General features: G+C 47.5%; 1 long non-coding RNA gene across 1 annotated transcript; it reads right to left on the reverse strand.

The window, feature by feature from the left end:
• Positions 1 to 802: 802 nt before the first annotated feature.
• Positions 803 to 3393, reverse strand: LOC112628258. The gene is made up of 2 exons (XR_003120405.1): positions 3193 to 3393; positions 803 to 1016 (listed from the first exon to the last, which is right to left on the reverse strand). It is a non-coding gene; the product is annotated as an uncharacterized LOC112628258 (long non-coding RNA).
• Positions 3394 to 6735: the final 3342 nt, after the last annotated feature.

Genomic DNA, 6735 nt, shown 5'->3' on the forward strand with positions numbered 1-6735 from the left:
CCTGTGCCCGGGGAATCCCCAATCTCAGGAGGCAAAGCCACCCCCGCTAAAACTGGAAATGGCACAGACCACATGCCCACCCTTTCTTGCAGTTGAGAGTACAAGGGACATAACCTAGGTTTCCCCAGCAGCTGGGGATAGGAGGGAGTGGGGTAGTGCTTCATTCAGCAGCCGTAGGAGTGGCGGCAGCCTCTATGGCAGAGCGCAACAGCGTTGGTGTCCATAGCAGGACCATCACCTGCCCCATCTGCAGCATGAATTTAATTTAGGCCTTGATCCAGACTGCATCCTCTTGGAGCTGATCCTCTAGCTCTCTTAAGGATCCTTGTGAGCCACCCACCATCCTGTAAACAAATGCCCTTCCTGCTGGGATCAGCCATGCTCAGCTTCTGTTTGTTGACTGACACAAGAGTCTCCTCTCAGAGTCTCTATCTTGGATACCAGTTGCACCAGCAAGCCATTATTCTTCCAGCAGTGGCATGACGTTCCTGCTGATCCCTCACTTGTCAGACTCCTCCTGTCATGACAACATACACTTAGGGATGGCGCATCTGTGGCCATGGAATGAGATTTCACTAGTTACCTTGGTTGTTGGTGCTAAGTGACTCAACCAGAAATGTAAGCAAATTTAATCTCAAGTACTTTTCTGCATGGGCAAGATGGGGCATGCGTTGATCCATGTTTCTGGTAACACTGGTAGGAGTCTTTCTTATGACACCAGAGAACGTAATACAGTAGAGTTTTGGCCAAAAGAAAGAAACGACAATGACAACAACAATAACAACAACAAAACCCTCCATAGTTACAGGGAAAACATTTTTTGTTATTTTTTAATAGAAAAGGAACAGTTTCAATATTCAGTTTATCTTCTTTATCCAGCCTCTTCTTTTTGTGTTGTAGAAATCCCATTGTGAACACTTATACCTCATCCATTGACTAGATGACACTGAACTTCACGACAGGAAACTTTCAGTGTGAGATGGATCATCTTGTTTCAAAGAGCAAAGAACTGATCCCTGCAAAGATTGCGAGACCGTGAGCTTCCATTGATAAAAACCAGGAATACGGGTTTTTCATATACTCCCAGCAAGTTACACGTGGAAGTAGAATAATTTCTTCCAAAACAAGAAGACAAAGATATCGTTAATCCTTTCAATTGCATTACTTTTAGCAGCCGTAAAAATAAGCCCAGCAACAAATACTCAGGGTCTTAAATGAAAGCAGAGTGGATTTAAGAGAATTGGAGCAGAGGGCACAATGAAAGTTCCTTTGCTTTCATTTTGAATTTTGTGTGTGTTCAGTTGTCCGGCGACTGTGACTCCGTGAGGGAGGGTGATCATCCCTGCACAGCTGCGAAGCGTAGGGGCCATGGTTTCCACCTTTTTTCCTCCCATGTCTCTGTCAATCTGGCTTCCACTGAAATCACTTTCACTAATGCACTAATAAATCCCCAACGGCTTAATCTACCTATCTATGCTGTGTCACACTGCTACTTTCATTTTCTTGCAATTCTTGCCTTTACTGAGCTCTACATTCTTCCTGTTTTCCTTCTCCCTTTCTGGCCAGTCCTTCTCCATCTCTCTCACTGGCTCGTCCTCCTCCCCGCCGCCCCCCAACTAAGGCCGTAGTTCTCTCATGGGTTATTTTCTCTTCCATTCCACATGCTTTTTCTTGGTGATCATGTCCATTTTCATGCCTTCTGACAATCACCAGTAACCAACGACCAGCACGTACATACTTCCTGAATTTCAAATCCCTGTCTCCAATAGGCTCCTGGACCCCTCCACCTGAATATTTTGCTGTCACCTCAAATTCAAATTCAGTGTCTCAGTCTGGATTATTATCATTTTGCTCCAAACCTCCGCTTTTATTGTTTTTTTAGACAGGGTCTTGCTCTGCACCCCCGGACTGGAGTGCAGTGGCATGATCATGGCTCACCGCAGCCTTTACCTCCTGGGCTCAGGTGATCCTCCTACCTCAGCCTCCTGAGGAGCTGGGACTACAGGCACGCACCACCATGCTCGGCTAATTTTTTGTAATTTTTGTAGAGATGGGATTTCTCCACATTGCCCAGCCTGGCCTGGAACTCCTGGGCTCAAGCGATCTGCCCTCCTTGGCCTCCCAAAGCACTGGGATTACAGGCGTGAGTCAGTGTATCTGACCAAACCTTCACTTCTTATATTCCTATATTAACTGCCCAGAAAGCTCAAAATTATCCTCAGCATGCCCCTCCCTCCCGTTCCACACTCATTCACCAAATTCTACAGATTCTGCCTTAGAGATTAATCGTAAACCTGGCCCTCCTCTCCATCCTTCTGGCCTTTGCCTCGGTGCAGCCCCCTTCCCCTCTCTATGGCTGCAGTCCCTGACACATCCCCACACTGCTTCACAGTTATCTTGCACCACATGAGACAGACTGCTTGGGCAGCCAAGGGAGGAGAGCTCCAGCAGACCTAGGAGGCCAAGCAGATGGGAGCCAGCAAAGGAACAAAGGTTATCCACGGGGTCAGGACCCTGGGGGATCCTGAGGCTTGAACAGAAGCTATAGTTCTGCAATTGTAGCAAGTCCTGCCTCCAGCAGTGACCAAGCTGATCCCTAACTCCTCGGAGGATTCCCAGGGTAGGAACGAAGCTGCCCCTGGCCATAGAACTCATTACTCTAAAATACCACCTCAATTCCATCGCTTCCCAGTCCCCAGTCTGGTGATTCCCCATCATCCACAGAATCCAGAGTACACTTTCTATTTCCCACCGACGACTCCAGGACCCCGTAATTGTTCACGCAGCTTTGCTGTTGAGTATGTCAATTACTCACCTAAATTAGCCATTCCCCTCTCTCACACTTAACTATTGACTGTGATTTTCCAGCCTCTGAAATTTGCCTATGCCTTTTCTCCTCCTAGAATCGTGTCCTTTAAGTCTTCAAACCTATCTGTTTAGGTCTTATGTGGTTTTTCACTTGTTAAACCAACACATATTTAGAACCAACTAGGGGCCACGCCAATTCTAGCGAAGAAGACTAGAGCTCTCCCCTCAAGGAGCACTTAGTCTACTGGGAAAAGTGGACAAGGAAAAGGAATTTGCATTACAATGTGATAAATTCCACAGTGATGTTGCTGTATGATGTCCTGGGAAAACCTTTCTGGGAATCTCTCAAATCTCATCACCATAGAGATGTTCACATTAACTTACAAAGAAACCATTTCCTGTCTTCTGAACGCCAGGGCTATGATTCTTAACTTTGTTGTACAGAGATTCATCTGGGGCCTGTAGTCCCAGCTACTCGGGAGGCTGAAGCAGGAGAATGGCATGAACCTGGGAGGCAGAGCTTGCAGTGAGCCGAGATTGTGCCATTGCGCTCCAGCCTGGGCGATAGAGTGAGACTCCATCTGATAAAAAAAAAAAGATTCATCTGAGGGCCGGACGCGGTGGCTGATGCCTGTAATCCCAGCACCTTGGGAGGCTGAGACGAGTGGATCATGAGGTCAAGAGATTGAGACCATCCTGGCTACCACAGTGAAACCCCATCTCTACTAAAAATACAAAAAATTAGTCGGGCGTGGTGGTGGGCACCTGTAGTCCCAGCTACTCAGGAGGCTGAGGCAAGAGAATGGGGTGAACCCGGGAAGCGGAGCTTGCAGTGAACAGAGATCAGGCCACTGCACTCCAGCCCGGGCGACAGAGCGAGACTCCATCTCAAAAAAAAGATTCATCTGGGGAAGCTTTTTTTATACACATTCTCCAAAGTCTCACTTTCAGAAATTCTGATTCAGTCGACCTGAGATTCGGCCTAGGAATAAACATTTTTCATAAACCCCTCAGTGATTTTAATACAGGAGAGGCCACAGGTCACACTTAGAACAGCATTGCTAATGCGTTTATTGTTTTTGCAACCCATAGACCATACCAGATACTTTCTTGTAGTCTACATGCTTACATGAATGGCTTATCTAGTTTGCTAAATAATAGATCTTTAAGAGCAGAATATTTTACTTATACATCTTTTTTTGTTTGTTTGTTTTGAGACAGGGTCTGTTGCCCAAGCTAGAGTGCAGTGGCATGATTGTGGCTCACTGCAGTCTTGAACTCCTGGGCCCAAGCAATCTTCCCACCATAGCCTCCCAAGTAGCTGGGACTACAGGCAGGTGCCACCGTGCCTGGTGTATTTTATTTTATTTTTTTTAATAGAGACAAGATCTCACTATGTTGCCCAGGCTGATCTTGAACTCCTGGGCTCAGGTGATCCTCTCGCCTCAGCCCCCCAAAGTGTTGGGGGTTACAGATGTGAGCCACTACGCCCGGCCTTCTTATACATCTTTATACTCCTTCAGGGCATAAGAATAGTACATGAGTAATTGCATATCTTTTGTACTTCGTAAGTCTTTAACAATTTTAGTATAGTCATATTTTGTATTTAAATTTTGATAACTGTATATTGATTTCATAATTTAATTTTTAAAAAAAAAAGATTGATGTGAGGACATGTTGCTGCTGAGAGGCTAAGAGATGCTAGTGACAAGGTGAGGTGGGGATGGGAGGTGCTCCCGCACCCCAGGGGCCTACGCTCTCAGGTGGGGGCGATGCAAACAGGACGCCTGCTGCACAGACCAGCTCAGGGAGGTTCAGGCTGCACTAACATGATGCTGAGAGAATGTCTTAGAAAGGTGCCATTGGGCCTTCATGGGTGGTGGTCTTTTTTCTTTTATTAATTTTTGTAGAGACAGGGTCTCACTATGTTGCCCAGGCTGGTCTTGAACTCCTGAGCTCAAGCCATCCTTCTGCCTCGGTCTCTCAAAGCACTGGGATTACAGGTGTGAGTCACCACGCCCAACCTAGAGGCTGTGTTCTTTAAAGTCAAATCTGAGGCTGGGCATGATGGCTTGCACCTATAATCCCAGCACTTTGGAAGGCCGAGGCAGGTGGATAACTTGAGGCCAGGAGTTCGAGATCAGCCTGGCCATCATGGCAAGACCCCATCTTTACTAAAAGTGCAAAAATTAGCCGGGCGTGTTGGCGCACGCCTGTAATTCCAGCTACTCGAGAGGCTGAGGCACGAGAATCTCTTGAAGCCGGGAGGCAGAGGTTGCAGTGAGCCAAGATTGTACCACTGCACTCCAGCCTGGATGACAAGAGTGAATAAAATAAAATAAAATAGTCAAATCTGACCTCCTACCACATCCCACAATTGTGACAAGCCATTCTCTCAAACGATGTTTCCAGTGGCAGTTTGAAGAAAATTCGGAGGGAAGCCCATGAAGCCCGACTCCCGCCCAACTGGACGCTGCCTGCCTTTGCTTGTAACCTCCATTAGGGCACCGTGCCTGACCATACCTGCCTGCAAAGGCTCTAGGGCTTGCAGGACTTCTGGAGCAGCTGTACTGAGATGTGGGTCTCAACCATGTGGGTTTGGTTCTGCCCTCTCTATGCTCGGACTAGATCTCTTTCTAGACGTAAACCTAACTTCCCCCTGTGACGCCACATGCGCTGGGCCAGGGATTGTTGCAACCTCCACAGTTCCTGGACCACCCACTCAGCAGCATCCCAGATGGTGAACCAGAGCCCTAGTTGGGCCTGGAAATCACTGGAAGAGAAATAAAAGAGGATTAAGCTGGGATTACTCTTCCTTCTTATTTACCACTCCCTGAGAGCTCTTCTTCCCCAGCCTCTGCAGCTGACCTCTCTTCACAACTGAAACTACCAGCCCCCTTTTGCCCCTCATCATATAGCATTAGCCCTACTCTAATCTTTCTAGAAAGTTCTTGCTCTAGAGTCCAGAACAAGTCCAGATATTGAATAAGGCATATTTTGGAGCTCAGGACCCAGTAGGATGTAGCCTAGTGGCTGTAGCAAAACAGGGAAGATTGGTTAGAAGTGGACCCAGAACTAGAACAGGATGGAGCCCAACTAGTCCCAGGTGCTGTGATGGCACCCACTGCAGTAGTGCCATCATTGGGCATACTCATATGCCCTAGTCCATGCTCAGGGACAGGTGGAGCAAAGCACCTGGGACCTAGAGATACAGTCAAATAGAATTAAGCTAGTCCATTGGTGGATCAAGGGTCCCTAGCCACTGGGCTGAGTTTGAGGACGTTTTCTTAGGGGGGACTGTACTGCCAGGTAATTTAGCAGAATAGGGAAGCAACGCAAGAATCCAGCTATCAGATCTGTGGGTCAAAGAGCATACGATGACTTCTGAGCAAAACTAGTTTTGATATTTGAACAGACCTGATATTTGAACAGACCTGTAGTCCCAGCTACTGGGGAGGCTGAGGTAGGAGGATCCCTTGAGGAGCCCAGGACGTCAGAGCTGTAGTGAATCACGATCATGCCCCCACACTCCAGCTTATGCAACAGAGTGAGACCCCCATCTCAAATAAATAAATAGGCTGGGCATGGTAGCTCATGCCTGTAATCCCAGCACTTTGGGAGGCTGAGCTGGGTGGATCACAAGGTCAGGAGTTCGAGACCAGCCTGGCCAATATGGTAAAACCCCGTCTCTACTAAAAATACAAAAAATTAGCCAGGTGTGGTGGTGGGCGCCTGTAGTTCCAGCTACTCGGGAGGCTAGGCAGGAGAATCACTTGAACCCAGGAGACAGAGGTTGCAGTAGGCTAAGATCCCATCACTGCACTCCAACCTAGGCGACACAGTGAGACTCTGTCTCAATAAATAAATAAATTCAGATTTGATCACCATGTGTGCCTCTTCAGAATATCTACTGAGCAAAGTGGGGAA

Source organism: Theropithecus gelada, chromosome 7b (genome assembly GCF_003255815.1).
Source record: "Theropithecus gelada isolate Dixy chromosome 7b, Tgel_1.0, whole genome shotgun sequence".
NCBI classification, from domain to species: Eukaryota; Metazoa; Chordata; class Mammalia; order Primates; family Cercopithecidae; genus Theropithecus; species Theropithecus gelada.